This window comes from Triturus cristatus, chromosome 5_1, assembly GCF_964204655.1.
Source record: "Triturus cristatus chromosome 5_1, aTriCri1.1, whole genome shotgun sequence".
Classification (NCBI taxonomy): Eukaryota; Metazoa; Chordata; class Amphibia; order Caudata; family Salamandridae; genus Triturus; species Triturus cristatus.
Window position 1 is genome coordinate 709,401,688 of NC_140587.1, and position 21,860 is coordinate 709,423,547.

Below are 21,860 nucleotides of genomic sequence, written 5' to 3' on the forward strand. Positions count from 1 at the left end.
TCTCTTTAATAATCAATTGATTTCTACCCAAATGAGTCCCTTTTTTGCAATATTCGTATAATCAAATACTGGGGGAAAAACCATAATGCTCTAATTTATACCTTGCAGTTTGCATGCAGCTCTTACATGACAGTTAATAGCTCACTGTTCTATGTTAGGATTTTAACTTATTAACTGCAAGTAACAATAGGGTCCCTGACAAAAGCAGTAACCCACTGACCTATTTACATTATGTGCACTTTGTGATCTGCATGGCACATGTTCTTAGCAGCAGGCACATTAACCCTCTGTGCTTCCATTCCACTAGACAAACCTCCCATCTCTCTCTACTAAGAACATCAATCACTGGAGTTATCATGACATTTTTATTGTTGCCAAACATTGTTGGAGGCCAGGAAGGAGGCAGCAAGTGCTTTTAAAACAATTTTATACTTGCAAACATGACGCCCCCAGCTGAAGTCAGCCTGGTGTGGTCGCACTGCCACAGAGCCACCCTGCTCAAGGGTCCTGTGACCCAAGTGACAGAGTCACTGTCATTCTTGGTGTGCTGCTTCATAGGCCTGCCTGCAAGACTAAAGGTGAACTTCAGAATGAATTGTGGCAGACAGGCCTTAAAGGTTAGCCCACACTTGCCACTGCTAGGGTCCACCTGCTGATGCTAAGACACCAGGGCTTTTAAGATCTTCTGGGACATTCTAAGGTCTAGCATGGGAATGTGCTTCCTCAGGAGGAGTGGTCTGGTGGACTTGTCATGAAGGCTGAACCTGGTTCCCCAGTTACAAATTCAGCAGCTCTGACCATAGTGTCACATCCTCTCCCCCACTGAACACCATACTGCCCCACTGAGAGAAACTTGCACTGCACTGACCCGCTATAAACACCTAGATGTGACTCAATTCAAATAACGCACTAGACAAGAGCAATATGCTCCCTAAAATAATTTAACATCATCCTAGAAAAAGCAAACACTCATAGGGAATGCAAGATTAAGTAAAGCATGTGAAATGTAAGCAGGAACAACATGGTTACCTTTTTCCTTTTACACTCATTAATCAAAAATTAGTGAGTGCTTTTGCCTGAAAAGTTAAGGCCATGACTACAGAGCCCAGAAGGGACCTGTTTCAATGCCCATTGCTTATATCCTTACAAAACGTAAGCAATATGGTTTAAAAAGACCAGATTTGTGAACGCACAGCCGCTTAACACATTTTGTTTTCCAATTCACCCATCAAGCGGGTATTTCAGTACCCCCAGAAATAGTGCACTTTCCCACCCAGGGAAAACAATGTTGTTCAAAGAGAGAAGCGAAAACAAAAGTAGCGCTTCACTGGCAAACACTGTAAAGTAGTGCTAATTTGGTTAAGTGGGAATAAATCAATCTGGCCACCTTGCAACCACTCTGTTTTGCTTTAGTTAGTTAGTCATTTACTTTTCATATTTTGAATGTTTTATTTCTCTCCAACTCAAGGCTGCATTTAGAATTTGAAAAATGTCAGAAAAAGACGACAATTCCAGAAAGTGTTTTCCTTTTTTGGATCCATTTCACAGGGGACAAAATAAACGCAAGGAGGAAAGAGACAAGAGAACTGTTTTTGAAGTCTCGGTTTTTGAAGTCTCGGTTTTCACTAAATGGGGAGCGAGACAGAAGGAGAGGGAAGAGGGGGAACAAAGGGGGGGCAACTGCCACTCTCTTGGTCTTCTCTGGGCACGAAAGAAAAGACAGGGCCATATTATCAAGATCAGCTTTAAAATTATCGCCGCTTTAGCGGCAGGAAACTGCCGCTAAAGCGGCAATAATGGGCTTGATAATATGCCCTGGAGAATTCCCATAGAAGCCCATGTTCTGGCGTGAACATAGGCTTCTATGGGAATTCACAAGGGCATATTATCGAGCCCACTAACGTTGATCTTGATAATATGGCCCAGAGTCCTTTTCCTTCTCTGTCCGTCCCTAAAAGCCGAGCGTTAAGTATCGGCTTTGCGATTTGGGCCCTACGGTGGGGGCAACACAGACCACAGGCCAGCTTGTTGGTGTGAAAAAGGCCGCTTTATTGGAAACAGGTGCACCTTACATAGAAACATCCCTTGGCCTGTGCCGTACAAACCTAATCCTCACTAAATATAGCCTTCCTATCTGGCCCCCCACCCCCTCCCCTAAACATGTTTCCCCCCCCTGCAACAATCATAACACAACTTACAATTCCTAACTTTCCTACCCTACCTAAATAGGTAAATTCTTATGTCCTACCCCACCGTAAACACAAATCAGTAGATGTCCCCCATGACCTAGGAAAAAGCGCCCCAAATCCTAGGGCACCACACCAGCACCTGTTCTAGCGACAAATCCCCCACAAAGCAACCTTCCCCGACGCACTTGTCCCCAAGAAAACCACCCCGGCTTCCAACCAGAAAAACACCCCCCCAACCCCTAAAAGAGGGGTGGGGGCCCACCAGCTCGAAGGGAGGGTGGGCGGGACAAAACAAACCCCAACACCCCCAGCCGGCCGTTGTGTCACGATCCACTAAATGGTGGGTCGCCACACAAAATGGCCGGCTATAAACCCCCCCAGCCCAAAAGTAGCCCAAGGAGCCCAACCAGCCCATTGGAGCCCAAGACCCGGAAGGGCTACCCCCGTGCTCCGGATGCCCCCCCCCAGCCCAAAACCCCCCGGGAGGGCGAGCCTCCCGCTGGTCGGCCGCCCTCCCAAAGCCCTATTGGGCCCTACGGGGGGGGGGGGGGGCAACACAGACCACAGGCCAGCTTGTTGGTGTGAAAAAGGCCGCTTTATTGGAAACAGGTGCACCTTACATAGAAACATCCCTTGGCCTGTGCCGTACAAAACTAATCCTCACTAAATATAGCCTTCCTATCTGGCCCCCCACCCCCTCCCCTAAACATGTTTCCCCCCCTGCAACAATCATAACACAACTTACAATTCCTAACTTTCCTACCCTACCTAAATAGGTAAATTCTTATGTCCTACCCCACCGTAAACACAAATCAGTAGATGTCCCCCATGACCTAGGAAAAAGCGCCACTCGAAAGTCGGAACTGCCGGCTTTCGACCCCCCCTTTAGGCCTCCTGACGTCTCGGGTACCTGCACACCCCCAATGCCCTGTCCAATGCCTCCTTCAACTGAAAAATGTATAACTCCATGCCATACCGAGACAAATGCACCCCGTCCTCCCGAAAGAAGTACACTGCCGCATAGCGTAGTTCCGGGTGTTCCATCCTGCCTATCCCCTCTCTGTCACAAAAAAACCGCATGTCCCTATTAATCTTCCGGCGTGCCCTATCTATGGCCGCTGGGCGCGCAGCCCCCCTCCAGATTCTCCGCAGAATGAATTCTGACCAGATTATGTAACAACCTGTCCACTGTGACCGAATCTCCAGCAGATCCCTTTTCATCTGCTTCAGCAACGCCAGGCCCTTGCACTGCACCAAATCATTCTCCCCCAAATGTACTAACAGAACATCCGGACACACCCCCCCCCCTTGACAAACCTGTTCAATACCGGGAAAAGTTCATGCCATCTCATACCCCCTTGCCCCTGCCACTGACATTGAAACAACCTAGAATCCAACTCTAAATTCAGGTTCCTGCTCTTGTCCCATTCATATCGCTCCGCTCGCTTGATGAAAGAGTGGCCCAGGATGAGGATGGACAACCCGGCCGCGTCCGGCCCCGCCACCGCACCTGGAAAGAGACACATGTCAGCACAAAGGGAGTACCCCGCCTACTCTTCTCTGCCCCCCTGCAACCTGCGGCCGAACGTATGTCTGGTAACAGTCCGACTTCCATCTCCCCAGCCGCGTAATGTCCTTCCTCCCCCACCCTTGGTGCGCCGCATCGGTCACCGCCCCGATCCGAAAGGAATGTGTCCCGAATGATTTCGGCTCCACCCCCATGCTGAGCAGGGCGTGCCGCAGGACCCACAGCAGCTGGGCCGCCGTCACCCGTTCCCCCTCGACCCGGTGAAAGATTTCACCCTCCACCGACCGCAAACGTGATGCCAAACGCCACCCCCACACCGCCGGGCAGATGTCCCGCTCCCACGCGGGCCCCAGAAACACCCAGGTCCCCTCACCCCGCTGATCCGTCTTCGAGCGCTGCAAGCGAACCGCCACCTCCCCGGCCCGCAGCTCCACAGCCTCCCAGCACACCCCAGCCTTCCCCCTTTGCCCCACCAGCTCGGACACCCTGAACGCCCCAAAATACATCCACGACATAAGGGTGGAAAACAAAAGAGTCTCCTCGCTATTGTGGCAGAAAGCAGGCAGGCGCCGAAGCACCCCTCGTAGCATGGCCCCTGTAAGAGGCCAACGCTGTCGAGTCGTGGCCCCCCGTTCCCGCACCCAACCCTCCAGCAGGCGCGCGCCCAGCTCCCCTGCCGACGGCGCGTAGCCCCACCACAACTTCCCCATGAAGGCTATGGCCGACAGCTTTCCCGCAATTGTCGCTTTAGACAAACCCTTGTCCATCAATGCCAACATGAACCGCACCACCTGCTCACACCGAGCCCCCTGATCCCCCTGCCACCCCGCCCCACTGTCCACAAACTCCCGCCACGCCTGCTCATATGTACTTCACGTCGACCCGGCCACTGACCCTCTTACCAATTGTACGACCCTTTCTCTCCTACCGACCACATCCCCTCCGGCACTGGCGTCTTGCAGTTGTCCGCCTCCGTGGCTAGCCCATGGAACCTCTGCCACTGTGAACGAGACAAGGCATCTGCAATGTCATTGTCCACCCCCGGCACATGCCGTGCCTGAAACAATATATCATGCTCCAAACAACGCAGCACAAACACCCGCAACAACTTGAGCACCTGCGGATCCCTAGTGGACTGCCGATTTACGACATGCACCACTGACATGTTGTCCACTTTGAAAATCACGCGTTTGTGCGCCAGCTCCCGCGCCCACACCGTCACTGCCACCACCAGCGGGAACAATTCCAAAAACGCGATGCTCCTCCCGCCGCCCTGCCACTGCGGCGGCCATTCCTCCGCACACCACCTCCCCTGCCAAAAAAGCCTGAAACCACCCACTCCCGCCGCATCCGACGAGATGGTGACATCCCACTCCCAATCCTCTGGGGGAGCCATCGGGATCCCATTGAAATGTGCCAGGAACGCCCGCCACATACGAAGGTCCTCTTTCGTGCCTGCTGACAAGCGCATATGATGATGCGGCAATGTCCCTCCCGCCAGGGCCCGCCCCAATCGCTTACAAAACGTCCGACCTGCCCGCACCACCCGGCAAGCGAAATTCAAATGTCCCAACAGCACCTGCACCTCCCGTACCGTCACCTTCCGCTGCTCCAACATGCCGTCCACCAAACCCAGCATGCCCAACTTCTCCTCCGGTAACCGGGCCTCCATGGCCACCGAGTCTAGCTCAATGCCCAAAAACGACAGCACCGTGCTGGGACCTTGTGTCTTCTCTGGCGCCAGGGGCACACCCAGGTAGCCCATGAGCTCCGTAAAACTGTCCAGCTGCTGCTGGCAATCCGCCGAACCGGGCAATCCCACCAGAAAAAAGTCATCCAGATAGTGCGTCATCGTCGCCTTCCCCGTGTGCCATGCAAACGCCCACTGTAGGAAGGTACTGAAGCGCTCAAACAAAGCACACGAAATTGAACACCCCATGGGCAGTGCTTTGTCCACAAAAATGGCGCCGTCGAACTGTATACCCAACAGTTGATAGTCATCCGGGTGGACTGGCAACAACCGGAACGCCGACTTGATATCGCACTTCGCCATGAGTGCGCCGGGCCCCACCGCCGTCACCAAACGCCGCGCCACGTCCACCGACGCGTACGAAACTGAAGACAAATCTGCCGCAATGTAGTCGTTGATCGACGCCCCCTCCGGCCATGACAGATGCTGGATCAGTCGAAACTGTCCCAGCTCCTTCTTTGGCACCACCCCAATGGGCGAGATAATCAGCTCCGGTAGCGGCGCCCCACCAAACGGCCCCGCCATCCGCCCCTCCCGTACCTCCCTGTCCAATTTCTCCCGGACCACTGACTTCTGTGCTGCGACCGATTTCAAGTTTTCCGCCCACCGGGCGATGCGCGGACCCTCGTATCCCAGCCGAAAACCCTCCCAGAAACCCTGCCGTAACAGCCCCGTGTCCTCGGTCCGTGGATAAGACACCAGCAGGGGTTCCAACCGATCCAGTCTAACCGGTGTACGAGCCCTTTCCCACAGTCCCTTGACCCCCCTGACCTCCCCTGCCGGCTGCCTGCTGTCCCCCCGGAGCGGGCTGCTGCCCCTGGTTGCCTCCCGTCCCCCAGCACTGCACCACCGGGTGACGTTTCCCACATTTCGAGCATTCATGCCGGAACTTGCAATATTGTCGCGTACAAAGACCCTTGTTGAAGTCCCAGCATGCCCCCACCGGGGTTCCGCCGGTACTGTCGCCTTGCCCCACCCCCCCTCGGGTGGGGTGGCTGGGAAAGGGGCGGGGCGCCAAGGGCAAACCACTCGCCGTGTAGATTGTCTTGCCAAACTTGGCCCCCCCCATGGTCTGCTGGTACAGATCAGAATCGATCTCCCCCCATTTCGCCTCCGGGTCCCAGGCCAACCGCGCCCGAAACTCCTCATCATAATGGGACCACGCGTAACCCCCAATCGGTCACTTGTGCCCTCTGGACTACATCCATGTACTTAAAAAGGGCAACGGACCGTTCCGGATATTTTTCGCAGTACACACTGGCGAAAATCAAAAACCCCGCGGACCAGTTCTCGATATTCATGGGCACTCTGGGGCGCTTGGCTAATTCCTGCTCCTCCTCTTTCGACCCCTCCTTCGCTGTCAGCTCCCTGTGCAGGAGCTTCAGGATGTCCACGTAGTCCCCTTTCCAAATCTTTTCTTTAGTGGCCAGCGACAAATGCGCCCCCAAAGGTTTCGTAATGCCCATATAGGGCAGCTTACGCACCGGCAGCTCATGGCTCTCTTTCCCCTCTTTTCCACCTTTCCCCTTCTCCCCCCCTCCTTGTCCGGAGTTGCGGCGCCCCCCGCTGACCCCGCGCTGTCCGTTCCCACCCCCCGCGTCGCACACGTACGTGCCCTTATTCAGCCGCACCTCCGTACCAATCGCGACCGTGCGCCTGTCCCGCCGGAGCCCCTCCCTGCCCCGTTCCCTGCCTTACCTGGCGTCAAGGTCGGCGTCCTCACCGGATCCCGCATTCTCACCAGTGGAACAGGGGGGGCCGTCACTCTTGCCGCCGTCGTCCGCCGAGGCGCCTCCTGCAATGAACTAGACAAAGTATTACTCCGCTCCCCCCCCCCCTCCCGGATTTCCCCCTCCTCTTCACTCTCCTCCTCATAATCCAGGGACTCCCTCCCATCCTCGTCATCCACTCCGCGCTTCCGCCACAGGCCGCCCTCCACGCGCTCCAGCCTGCTCAGACCAGCCCGCTCCCTGCACGGTAGCAACAGCTCACTAAGGTCCACACTCGCTCTCCGCCGCTTGCCCTGCCGCTCTTCTGGGTCCCGATCAAAACGGACGGACCACTGCCCCCGTCCCCCAGAGGCCGCATCTACCCTTTGGGTTGGGGCTGGCGGGGACCTACCGCCCCGCCTGTCTCGCGCCACCGCTGCCAGGTCCCTCGTTGGAGCACGGCCACCCGCATGAAGCAGAGCCGGCCCATCCCCTCGGCGGATTGGAGCCGTATGCAGCTCTCCCGAGCACCTCTCCAGACGCTCCTGTGGAAACAAAGAAGTGGAGTCCAACATGCCGGGGTTAAAGCGGCCCGCCCCCCACCCCCCGCATCGCCCCACGTTCCCCCGCCCCTCCCGACCCACGATGAATGCCCCCCCGCCGCGCCGGGGCCGACCGCCATGCCCCCACTTCCCACCCCCCGCCCCCATCCCGCCCCCTCCTCCTCCTCACTCCACTCCAGCACCTCCAGTTCCCGCCGCACCGCCCGCCCTCCCGCTCTGCACCCCAGCCCCCCACCCCACCCCCCGGTGCCCCCCACGCCAGTCCTCCACTCGTCCCCCCAGATCCCTCCCCCCACTGCCCTGCCCCACCACCCGCACGTCATGTCCGGGACCACCCCCTGCCGCTCCTCAACCCCCACCCGGTCACCACCCCCACCCACCCCCCCGGCTCCTCCCCCGAGCCCCGCGACCTTGCCAACCGCGCACCCCCGAGCCGCCCGCCGGACGCCCCCCCCGCCCCTTCCCCCTCCTCCGAGCTTTCAATCAACAGCGGCGAAGCCCCACCCCCACTCCCCCCATCCATCCCACCCCCCTCCCGCCTGCTGTCCTCCCGAGCACCCTCCCCCTCTGCCATTCCCCCCCCTCAGCCGGTGCCTGCCCCCCACGCACGACGATACCCTCCCCCCCACCCCCCACAAACTGCAGCATAGGCCACTTTGCCCCCCCCGCCACCCCCCTGCCTCTGGCACACAGGAGCCGCTACCGCCCCCCCCCTGCCCCGCCCACCCGCCGTCGCCCGCTGTCATGCGCGTGGCGGGTCGCACGCGATAATCGCTGCTGCGACTGCGCTCGCCGCGCGCCTCTTAGGCCTCACCTGAGCATCGGGCCGCAACAGATCCGTGCGGCCCGCTTCAGCGAGGAGGCGGAGGGCCTCCACCACCCTCGGATCCTCACTCCGCGCCATCGTACCGAGGAGTCGTCAATGAGTATGTTGCCACTGTATGACACTTCGGCCGCGTCTGCGGGACCCGAACCCTCGCCGCCGCGAAAGGAACCACGCAACCCAGGAACCGCCGGCAGCAGCAAAGATGCCCCGTAGCCTGTTCTAATTAATTATTATTATTATTTTTTTTGCACTCGTGAGCCTCGTGAAACGATGCCGCCGGACAATAGAAGCCCCCCAAGCTGTCTAAGTGCTTGACACTCGACCGCACAATCCCGTGACAAAACAAACCCCAACACCCCCAGCCGGCCGTTGTGTCACGATCCACCAAATGGTGGGTCGCCACACAAAATGGCCGGCTATAAACCCCCCCAGCCCAAAAGTAGCCCAAGGAGCCCAACCAGCCCAATGGAGCCCAAGACCTGGAAGGGCTACCCCCGTGCTCCGGATGCCCCCCCCGGCCCAAAATTCCCCGGGAGGGCGAGCCTCCCGCTGGACGGCCGCCCTCCCAAAGCCCTATTCTGCAGTCCGGGACGTATGTTTAAAAGAAGAAAGTAGGGGAACGGACTCTATAAAATTAAAGAATTAGGGGGACGCCGTGCCCTGCCGCTCGCGCCCACTTCCACCACTGTGTGCAAGGGAAGTTAGCGTTGCCCCCACCACGATGCCATTATGATCGCAAGAAAATGTAAACTGTCAAAGCAGTGCGGCAATTGTAATAACAGCCAGTATGCGCTCAGCGGGAAGTGGGCTGCCTTGAGGGAGAATTCAAATACGGGTGTAACTACAAGGGTGAATGAACATTAAGTCCCTGTGATAATATGCATCCTATGCTGAGCAGGAATAAGTTTAAAATGTAAAGTAGACTCGGAATATCAATGTCTAAACATCGATCTATGTGACATACATCACCGCAAGTAAAGCGAATAGTATGTCCGAAAGATGTTTACCTTTTGAGCCGTGCATAGATGTTGCTCCTTCCTGGATCAAAGTCGGAGAGGGGTGCCTGCCAGATACGCCTTATTTAAATGCCAGAAAACCGCGAGAAAGGAGGAAAGAAATTGGGATCAAGATAAACTCGACGGGGCAAAGTGTGGCTATCTCCGTTAATCACCCTGCGTGTTCAGCACGTCGTGGTGTCAGCACATGCGGCCGCATCCTAGGCCCTGGCAAAGAGCTCGGCGGCACCCCCAAGCCCGGGGAGTGGGGGGGGGGCGGCGAGCACTTTGCCAGGGCCGGTTTTGGTTCCCAGTCCGGCCCTGGCCGCATCCGTGGCACTTATGGTAGTCATGGCAACCAGGAAAACACATTTTCCTGAAAGACAACTCAGCGTGGGCCGGGCAAAGTGCACTTAAAAAAGTTTTGGCACCAACGCGTCCTAAATGGATAGTTTAGGGCAGGATGGCTCACGTTGTGCCCACTCGGATCACATAAACCTAAGCTGCAGAAGGCATACAGCCATGACGGGTATAGATAAGGGAAAAGAAAAGGTCACATGCGTGATGGTACTTTATCATGGAATCTCAACCATGTGGCCTATGATGGGAGTACTGTATATATAAGTAAGCAAAAGTAATCAGTGTGTTTCCTATCTCCTGGCCTCTAAGGAATGTGTGATAAATTCAATCTGAAAAATTAAAAAATAATAATTAAAAAAAGCAAGGGCCTAAGCACAGACTACAAAATGTGAGACAAACTGAAAATAATTAAGGGGCCCTTGCCCAAGGCAATTTCGTGGTCCTGTGCTGGAAGGGAGAGCTGTGTATCCACACTACGAGGTGGACGTGACATATGCCTCAGATGTAGGATCATACTGTAGAGCCCAAGGAAACTGGGCCCCCAGGAAAATTTGTATCTGTCACCCACCCTGATGCAGACAACCGGTGTGCGCTATCTGAAACACAAAATCTCATGAACTGCCGATATGTCCATACCGCGTGGTCAGAGAATATCTGACCCGAATCCAAATATAATTATGCAGGTGGGAGTGACTAATTCCTCAGAATCAGGGTCATCCAGTAGAGCCCAAGAGAAATGGGCCCCAAAGAAATATGGGTCTGGCACCTACCCTAATGCAGACAAGCGGTGTGAATACCGCGTAGTCGGAGAATGTCTGACCCGAATACAGATATCAAGATGCAGGGCCTGGGTGGAATAGTCCATGGTGACAGTGAGCTGAAGGCCATGGTAAATGCCTCAGTGAACCGCTTAGGTCAGGAAATAGTGAAACTCATTGTCGGTGTTATGGCCTTTGAGGACCGACTGCAATCTGCACATTCTTTTGGCTTCTGTCTGTCATAATGTCAGTTCTCTGTTTCGTTCCCGGTTGTTGGGTGGAATGTGGTCGATGGCACAGAAACTGAAGGTGACATCACCTACATATGATAAAATAATGTTCAGTCATGGGATATCTATCATCAACCTTGATTAAAGCCCAGCGGTGCGCTTGTATTCTCATTTTCAAAATGTGCACGGTGCTGCCCACATATATCATACCACACGGGCATTCAAGAATATACACCACATACTGCATGTTGCAATTGATGAAATGTTTGATTCTGTGAACACAATTTGTATTGTAACAAAATTCATTCCTTTTTTTTCTGGCCCAAGCGACAAATGTTACAGTTGGTGCAAGTGTAAAAACCCTCAGGAGTTGGCGGCAACCAGGTGGTGGTGTTTGCTTTCTTGGTTGTGATGTAACTGGGACTCTGGCATCTCCTCAGTGTTCGCCCCCTCCTGTACACTAAGGAGGGATTGTTATTGATAAAGGGGCGCAGTTTGGGAATTTCCAACAGCAGGTGCCAATGTTTCCTGAAAGCCTTAAAAATCCTATCACTATGTGCTGTGTAATTAGTGAAAAATGCCACCTTTTCTTTAGACTGGTCCTTGGCTTGATGTTTGCATGTTTTCCTAGATGTATGGTCCCTTAGTGTGTCAGACCTGGATAGACTCAGTGCCCTCTGTTCTGTCCAAGATTTTTCGATCATAACCCCTTTGTTGAAAACATTCTTTGATGTTGGAAATATTTTCCTTAAACCCATTCTCCTCACTGCAGATGCGTTGTGTCCATACCATTTCGCCATAGGGGATATTGGAAATGACGGAACAGGCATGGGCACTGAATGCGTGAAGTACGCTGTTTTATGCAGTTGACTTCCTGAACAGCGTGCTATGGGCCATCCCTTCTCTAACGTAGAACTGAATGTCAAGGAAATCAATACGCTCCTTGTGATGCAGCATGGTGAGCTGGACATTAAAGGGGTTTTTGTTGAGATATGCCAAATATTCCTGTAACTGTATTTCTGAGCCGGACCAGAGACAGATAATATCGTCTATGTACTTCCCCCAGAAAATGATGTACTCAGTCCAGGGACAGGCACACTTGTTCCAGGCATGCTCCCTCTCATACCAGCCCATGAAAAGTCTGGCGTAAGAAGGAGCGAACTTGGAACCCATTGCAGTCCCCTGCAGCTGATGGTACCATCTTTCATTGTGTTTAAAGAAGTTATTGGTGAGGATGAGATCGATCATGTCCATGATCATGTTGTTGTATGAGTAGTGATCTGCCCCCTCTCTGTCCAGGTAGTGGCAAACTTCCAACACACCAAAGTCTTTCTGGATGCAAGTATAGAGTCCTACTACGTCCAAAGTGACAAATCTTAACTTATCAGACCAAGGGAATCTCTCAAATTTGACCAGAATATCTTTACTATCTGTCAAGTAGGATGGTAAATTGGTGACATGTTTCTGCAGTGATAAATCTACAAATTCAGACAGCCATTCTGTAGGTGAGCCCTCTCCAGAAATGATGGATCTCCTTGGAGGGAACTTGCCTCCCTTGTGCACCTTGGGAAAGATATAAATGCACGGAAAGCGTGCATTGTCAACATGCAAGTATCTAAACTCGTCATCAGTTAACAAACATTAATCCCTCCATTCTGAGAGTCTTTTGTTAATGGTGACCTGGAGCTTACCGATGGGATTATGGTTGATTGATTCATAAAACTGGTGATCGCTCAATTGCCGGGAGATCTCATCAATGTAATCCTGTATGTCCATTACCACCACATTCCCACCCTTATCTGCCTCTCTTATTACACTGTCAGTATCATTTTGTAATTTCTGTAGAGCTTCCCTTTCCCTCCTAGATAAGTTGTAGGAATGGTGTGGCATGTGGTTACCAGTGATTTCCAATTTACGCAATTCCTGTGTGCTCTTGGCACCGAATTTCTCAATGTTGGGATGATAACCACTATGTGGGACAAACTTCGATTTGCATCTGAGACCGGTATCCTGATTACAGCTTTCGCTAATATCTAGATCATTCAGAATAGCACGCATGTCAGTCATCTCATCATTCTCAATAGAGAGTAGTGTTTGTACCTCTCCCCAATGGTTCTGTGCACAGAGGGTATGTTCAGTACATTTACAACAGGTTTAAGTGTTTGCTGCAAAAAAAACTCCTTTTATTTGAGCACACAAAGGAATTTGTACAAATCAATGTGAACATCCACAAGGTCCCCAAACTGTGTGGGACAGAAACCAAGTCCTCTTTTCAAAACATTACATTCATGTTCATCGTTTTGAAATGATACTCTCCAAGGATATGAACTTGTCGCTGTATGGAGGCACAGAAACTACAATGTGATTACCCCTACTGCTCTGAAGTATACACCTTTGGTTATCATAATATCAATATGTAATACAGAAACCAATTCATCCCCCCCCCCCCCCAAGTGATTCTATTTTAGAATTTTTAAAATGTACATTAGTGACAGACTTAAATTGCTTATAATGTAAATAGTGGTCAATGCATATGGATCACTAGAATTGCCCATTGCAGTGGACTGCTGCTCACTTAACTTACCCCACAAGGGATGTGGATGGCTTGGTTCAACTATGTTATAACCAGTTAACAAACCCTCAATTTCCCAACCTAGAACTGGTTAAAACTTGTGGTAGCTTCTCTATCTCTCACATGCTGTATGTTTAGCTTGTGTCCAGTTAGCATCCTTTCCTGTAAACCCTCGAGTCCAACAGGCTGGGTTGTCAGTATGTGGGTGCCGTTTGAGCCATTACTGTTGGCACTATCCCCTTCACTTAGCATATATGTGTATCCTAGACCCAAAGGAGGGTAAGGAACCCTATCTAAGAGGATTAACAGTGGGCTGTCATCTGTTTTAGCAGTCATTTTTTCCAGATAGATGTGTCCCATACGTCTCCCGGGGGCCTTTGAATCCATTTGCTCATGGAGTTAGCCACACCTGTATTTCAGCGGTAGCCCACTTGCAGAGGTTGCTCAACCAGGTTTTGAATGGGTGAGTATTGGGTGATTTCCAAGTCATTACTGTTCGTCTCTTGGTTAGTACATCAGCCAAGTCTATGAATCTCATTGCATATTTATTGTTCCTGAAGTGTGGCAGCATACCCAGCAGACAAGGGATTGGGGCATTCGCCACTTGTCCATCCATTATTTTCGCTTTCAGCAATGTTGTGTTAGCCCAAAACTGTGCAATTACCAGACATGCCCAGACCATAATATGATAAGTCAGCCTCTGACCATGCATGCCTAAGACAACTAGGGTTTTCCCCCGGGGTACATTTTGTTTATACACTGCGGAGTGTGATATGCCTGATGTAAATAATTAAATTGGTTGTATTTGAATTGTAAGTTGCAAGAGACACTCCTTACATGTACTAGCGCTGCCTCCCATTGTTTTTCTGTCAAGTTCTGGCCAATATTCATCGACCACTTTTCTCTGAGGAATAGGTAGGCAATAGTGTGTGTCTCTAATAACGACCCATATTGGCTACTCTCCTGTTCATGCCATGCAGGAGAAGAAGATGTAAGGTTGCAGTGATCGCCTGTTCCTTGCTTTCCGGACCCCAGTTGGTGCCTATCGCTTTTGACAGGGAATTGTATGTTAAAAATTGTGTGCCCCCCTCCAACTTGTATTTGTCTTCCAATTCCTTAAAAGGTCCTGAGCATGTTGTGTTTGGATAACACTCCTAATACTACAATTCCCACCTCAGTCCACTGTTTTGTGTTGTGAAGTTGTGTTTTGTTATGTTGTGGGGTGCGGGTGTGCCCACAAAGGTAATTTTGGTGAGTAAAATGCACGATCTATGGAGAAACCTAGTCATAAAGTTGAATGCCAATAACTAGCACTCATCAAATTGTACTGTGAGCCCTCCTGGTGATGTGGCATACTATAGGACTAAATAGCAAGAGGTGAAATCGATCCTGGGAAGAATGCTTACATCAAAGCCAACACTAGAGCCAAAGAGATGAGGGTTCAACTAAAAAAAAAATACGTGGTATGCAAAAGTCCGGCTGTGAGATTAAAACACATAGAACAAATAAATCAGGTTGTCACTAGTAGACTAGAACGTGAGAAGGAATTTACTGAAGCCTCGTAAGATGGGTGGGAATGCCTTCAAGGATACGTTCATACACTCAAAGCAAAAAAAGGATTTGTACCTGCAGTAAGTAAAGACAGAGGGGTGCCCATAATGGTTAAGGACAAGATGCGGGAAGAGTTAGAGAAGTTAAAGGAAAATTGTATAATTGAGGAAGTTGAAGTGATTGAGTGGCTTCCTCCTGTGGATATGGTGTGCACAGTCAATAGAAAGGCAAGATTATGTGTGGATTTATGTCAGGTGTCCTCAACCAGTCGATCACGAGCTACCAGTAGCTCACAGAACCCTTCAGAGTAGCTCCCAGCCTTGAGTTCACTTTTAGCAAACAACTGTAGTAAGTGTTGTGTTTTCCTTTTAATGTTAAGGAAAGGATATGTTTATTTTATATTATCAGGCTGCAGAGAGCAGCGCCTGATAATGAGCAGTGCTGCACTCATATTTTTGACCCACGTGGATCACAGAGGTCTGAACTGACGTACTGCTTTATTTAACTCTTACATAAAAGCCGTTCTCAACTCAAAATTGGAGCATGAGAACAAAATTATATTTCTGAATGCTTTTAAATGAGAGAAAATGAAGAGTTAACTTAATTATTAAGTTAATTTCATTTAAATTTTCTCCCCTTTCAAAGTTTCACAGTTCCATATTTATAACTGAAAAATACAGCCATTTTCTTTTAAATGGGAGAAATATAAAGTGAAGAAAAATGTTTCTAAGAAACATTGTCTTAATGTTTTTCTCTACTTTAAATTAAGTCCTAATGTTTTATGAAGCCCGTTTCTTCACTTTAAATTCCTCACATTTAAACAAATACCTGTATTTTCCTGTTATAAATATGGCACCATGTGTACAAGCCACTGGAATTAATATGCTCACTGTTTCTAAAGACACTTTGACATGGGAGAAAATTAAAATGATGAGTTTTATGTAATGCAAATAAACATGAAGTTAGCTCTTCAGTTGAATTTGCTCCCATTTCAAAGTGTCGAATTTACACGCAGCAGACATCTTGCTCCCAGTGGCTGGTAAACACGCTGCCATATTTATAACTTAAAAATGCAGCCATTTTTTGTAGATGGGAGAAATTTAAAGTGCAGAAAAATGTTTCTTATTAGGAACATTTTTACTGAACATTTTTCACCACTTTAAATTTTTCCCATTTGAAATAAAAATGTTTGTGTTGAACATGTAACGTTGCTTCATATGGCTTAAGGTAGGTCCTGCACCACAAGTACATATAACACAGGCTCTCAGCTACACTTACACACACATCCCATTAATTCATAGACATGTTCATACACCCCCACAGACCATGCACTCACTGACGCACATGGCAGACCTATCATAGTACCCCTAGTCACAGTATTTGTTCAAACCATAGTATCGGGCTCCATGGACATTAGGTTTACATTTCATGAAACTGGGGGCGATGGGGTTTCTGGTATCAATGTGCAAGTTACTTGGCCTTCAGTAGCTCACGACGATTTTCACTGATCAAATGTAGCTCTCATTACAGAAAAGGTTGGAGACCGCTGATTTACGTGTACCCAGTAAATGCGTTGTGGTCAATCATTATCCTTTACCCAATATAACCAAAATGTTGTCCATGTTGAAGGGTGCAAAAGTTTCTCATCCATTGATCTCACCTCCGAATATCATCAGGTGAGATTGCATCATGACTCCCAAGATTTGACAGAGTTTGTCACGCCATGTGGAACATCAACATTTCTAAGGATGCCTTATTTTATTAAAAAAAAAAAAAAGTTATTGGCATTTTATATATATGAACAATATAGCACAATAATATTTCAATAACAAGCAAAGCCCAGTAGCAGTGCATAAGCATAACATAGACTGAGTTGATAGTAGAAATGGCTGGAGTAACTACAGCTACAGTGGATCAGCATGGATGTGCGCAATATGGTTGCACCGCTGATGTGACACTAGGCATGATGCTTAACTGTGCTATATAATGTAACCACGAACAGCAGGAGGAGGGTACCACAAAATGAGGGCAAAATAACTTGACTGAAGGGCGGGGTGATTGCCCGTGACCTAAGGCCGAGAAATGTGACTACAGGTGAATGACTGCTTCAACTTAGTGCTACTAAGATCACCTCCTCTGCTTGTGTGTCTTCAACGGGCGTAATTAACTTCTGTAATTCCACTACAATGGCTTCCCAATCCGTAGCTAGGGGGAACATACAACACCCTGGCAGTTCCTCCCTCCGCAGGCCTATACCTTCCGCCCTGGCCCAGTTGAGCAAAGAGCGGCGCCAGGCTAGTGTGTGTGGCGCCGTCGGGGCTTTCCACCTTTTAGTAATCATGCGTATCGCCGTGATTAGATCCAGGCTTAAAAATTGTGTAGTAGCCTTGTGTTTCCTGCCCCTCGTGAAGAGATGTAAGATATACACCTCCTAATGAAAGGGAATTTCACGTTCAGTGCAATAAGACAGGGTGGCCGCTATGCCCGTCCAGTACTCTCCCAGGGCAGGGCAATGCCATTCCACAGCATATGTAGGAGATCGGCATTAGGCAGGCGACACCTGGGGCATTCAGGGTCCTCCCGATGGAAGTACTTATTTATCAGGGGAGAGGTAGGCACGGTGTAGAATAAAATACTAAATCTGACGGAAGCGCTGATTGCGAGGGATATGAATTGGACTTTCTAGGATTGTCAACCATTCCTTCGCAGACAGGGCCCGTCCCAGTTCTCCCTCCCAGTGCTGTCTCAGGGGGGTCAGTGGAATCGCAGTATGCTGATGAAGAGAGGAGGGAAGCCAGCGTATCAAGTGCCCCCCTGTTCCCATTATGTGGAAGTATTGCAACAGGTGGTGAGTGGGATGTTCCATTGCGATATCACCCCACTTAGAAGAAAGTGAGGTTATGAGCACTCGGTGTAGTAGAAAGTGCCCTGGGGGTAGACCGTCCTCTGAGACTAGGACTGTGTAGGGTATCAAGGCGCCTTCTCTAAAAAGGTCCCCAGTGTCATGTATATCCTCCAACTCCCACCCACGCAGCTCTGCTGCTGTGATGCATGATCTACCCCTCGGTGACCCCAGCAGGGAAATATCAGGAGCAAATGATGTGGTAGCGCGAGTAATGTATAAGCTTCTACGGTAGCTTTTGAACGCTATGGAGAGCAGCAAAGAATCCACTTTACTGGGCCTAGAGCAGGGATGAAACATGCGGAGTAAAGCATGAAGTGACAGAGGGGGTTGCAGTGTGCCGGTGTCCGACAGGTGTCGCGAGGTCCAGCATCTAGCCACCCATTGTAGTTGGGCTGCTAAATAGTAGTGTTCGAGGTTAGGCACCGCCAGTCTGCCCTGTCCCGAGGGTAGGTAGAGCTTCTTGTTGGAGACCCTATGCCTGGACGTGCCCCAGAGAAAGTCCCTAACCTTAGCCTCCAGTTTGTTGAAGTAAGAGGGGGGAATGTGAAGAGGCAGAGTGGCGAAGTAATAGAGAAGATGTGGGAGAACTACCATCTTTACCAGGACCACTCTACCCGAAATAGACAAAGGGAGAGTCTTCCAGAATGTCATCTGTGAGTAAATAGACGAGGTGGCTCTATTAATGTTCCTGTCAAATAGGTCAGATTTACAATGATATATATGAACACCCAAGTATCGAAAAGTATCCGTGCACCAGGACACCCGAACCCCCCCCCCCCAATGAGTAACCTGGAACTGGAGTAGACAGCATTAACGGGAAGAGAGTGGACTTTGTTGCATTAACCCTAAGGCCTGAAACTGTGGAGAATTGTGACAGTGCAGTGTCTAGTGTTTGGGGGACAGCGTGATAATCCCTAACATACAATAAGAGGTCATCGGCATATAAAGAGATGGTATGTGTGTTGTCACCCAGGGGAATGCCCATGTATACTCGAGCACGTCTGAATGCTTCTAGGGGCTCCACCTCTAGGGAGAAAAGGAGTGGGGAGAGTGGGCAGCCCTGTCGAGTCCCGCGGCCCACCCGAATGGAGTCCGATATATGGGGTCCCCTCCTAACTCTGATCATTAGATGCTTGTATAACAGCCGAACCATACTGAGAAAGTAGGGGCCAATGCCAAACCTTGGTATGACAGCGAAGAGATAGTCCCACTCAAGGGAATCAAATGCTCTCTCAAGGTCAAACACAGGGCAACCTGAGCGGGGCCAGGTCAGGGGGGCATACTCAGCAATTCTAAAGTAGCGGCGGAGATTGAGTGCGGTGTTCCGGACAGGAATTAAACCATTTTAGTCCGAGTGTCAGAAGCAGACTGCTGAGGGGTATGTGGGAGAAGGAGATAGCCACTATTGATACATCCCTGACTACATAATAGAGACTGGCATCCGAGGGCATTCCTAGGGGCGAGTACATTGGCGCGTGTGTGCTGTGTAGAATGTCTGAGTGCGAGTACAGATGACAGCTACTTAACTTCAGTAAACTATACAAAACACACTATGGAGGCGATTAAGGCTATCTACTGATCTAGACAATATTGTCCAATGTTTGAGGCATGATCACTGGAGGGTGAGCAAAGTCTGGTTCAGCAGATCAGGCCTGCAGGGAATCTGTGTCCCCTCCAGAGCTGGATGGTGACTGAGCGGGTTCTGGCGACAATCTGGTGGGCTGGAGGGTCGAGACAATGTGCAGCACATCCTGGCATTCTGATAGGATCTGGTCTGGATCCTGGGCACTGACAGGTGATGGCCGACGTTTCGATGCTCCACCTCTACCCCCTCCGACGTCGCCACCTGTGTCTCTTCTGGGACGCAACATCCCCCCCGTGGCCTAGGGACTGTTGCAAGCCCATTCTCTTTGAGCCAATCCGAAGCATCAGATGGGGAGTCAAAAAAACGTGCCGTGCCGTGCCGTTGTGAGCCACCGGGAGGCGGGCAGGGAACAGCAGTGAGTAGCATATGTCTTTGGCTCTCAGTTGTTGGTTTACTGCTCCGAAGTTGGCGCGTCTCCTTTGTACTTGGGCAGTATAGTCCGGGAAGAGGGAGACCGAGCCATTTTGTACCTTAGGTCCAGGGTGTCGTCCGAATTCTCTCAATATCACATCCCGGTCGTAGAAGTTCAGCAAACGAATCAGAAAGGGGCGTGGGCGAGCCCCGGGAGGGGGTTTATGGGCAGGGACCCCGTGCGCCCGCTCAACAACAAACTGGGGGGAGAGTGTTCCAGCCGGGAGCAGCCCCTTCAGCCAGGACTCCGCGTACCCAACTGCGCCGCGCCCCTCCGGCAGGCAAATTACCCGCACATTGTTGCAGCGCGCGCAACCCTCTGCATCATCCAGTTTTTATTCAAGGGAGCAGACTCGGTCGAGCAGATCCTGTAGCGTCGCAGTGTGATTGCGGGTCTTAGTCTGAAGGTCTGCTGATGGAATCTCCGCTCCATGTATGCGTTCAGACCATTTTTGATGATCTGTGCACAGGAGCATGAAGTAGGAGGTGACGTTGTCTATTCTGCTTTCAAGAGAGGTCCGAGTTTGATCTAGTGCTGTGCCAATCTGCTCCACCGCAGCCAATACTGAGTCTAATTTTGTAGAGAGGTCCGACTGGCTAGGCACAGTTTCCCAGCACCCCCTTGTGTAGTCCCAGCTGCGCCCTGAGGGGAGCCACACTGGGCAGAAGCAGAGCGAAGATGGCCCATGGCCAGCTGTTGCGCACTGGGCATCTGAGACTGGTGGCGCAAATGGCTTTTTTTTTTTTTGAAAATATTTTTATTGATAAATTCAAACACAAAACAACGTACATTGGCATTGTATACATCAGCATTACGACCGTTTGATTGTGTACAGAGATTCAAATAACACCTTCACAAGACATTGGCACATTAGTGGCATCAGGTAGTAGCATAGCAATTCATAATCAATGTATGGATAGGCCATATGATCTCAGTCACTCAGTTCCGATTCTGAGGTCTCACGCGGGGGTTCACATATGTTCCCTCTGTATGCATTCCACCCTCCCCATACCTGGGTCCACTTTTTTGGGCAGCCTCTACGGATGTAGACTGTTTTTTTGACAACCATTGTGGTGTCCATGTCTCTGCACCATTGGGCGAGGGTAGGGGCCTGCCTAGAACCCCATCTTTGGGCTATATTGCGCTTTGCCAGCAGGAGTCCCAGTGTCACCCAGAGTTGCGCCACACGGCTAAGATCTGTAGGCTCCCATACATTGAGGAGACACCACCTCGGTTCCGGAAGCGTCGGAACTTTTGTCACCTGGGAGAGTGTGCGCATTATCGCCTTCCAGTATTGGGCAATTACAGGGCAATCCCAGAGGGTATGGAAAAGACTACCGTCCATACCACACTGCCTGAGACAGAGCGGTGTGTCGGTCCGTTTAAGTTTATATAAGAGTGTGCGGGTGTAGTACGTGCGGTGTAGAATTTTTAATTGTACCAGCTTCAGTTTGAACGATATCCCCACCTCCATTGGGGAGGAAAGCGCCGCCTGCCAGTCCGTCTCGTCAAATTCCCCCAGTTCTGTCTCCCATTTAGCCTTAAGGGCTGAGAATGGGTCTGGCTGGTTGTTTATCACCTTCCGGTATGTCAGGGACGTAGCTCTCTTAGTCAGATGCTCCATGAGGAGTCTGTCTTCCAACGGCGATGACTCCGCCAGCCGAGTCCCGGGCGGGACTGCCGCCCGGAGTGCGTGTCTGATTTGTAGGTAGCGGAATCGTTCAGTGTCTGCCAGGTCATATTCTGCTTGTAGATGGGCAAATGTGACTATGTCACCTTTTTTCCAGAGATCGCCGACCCTCGATATTCCAATCAGATCCCATTGTAGAAACCCCTTGGTAGTGCGCAGCACTCCCATCTGTTTCGC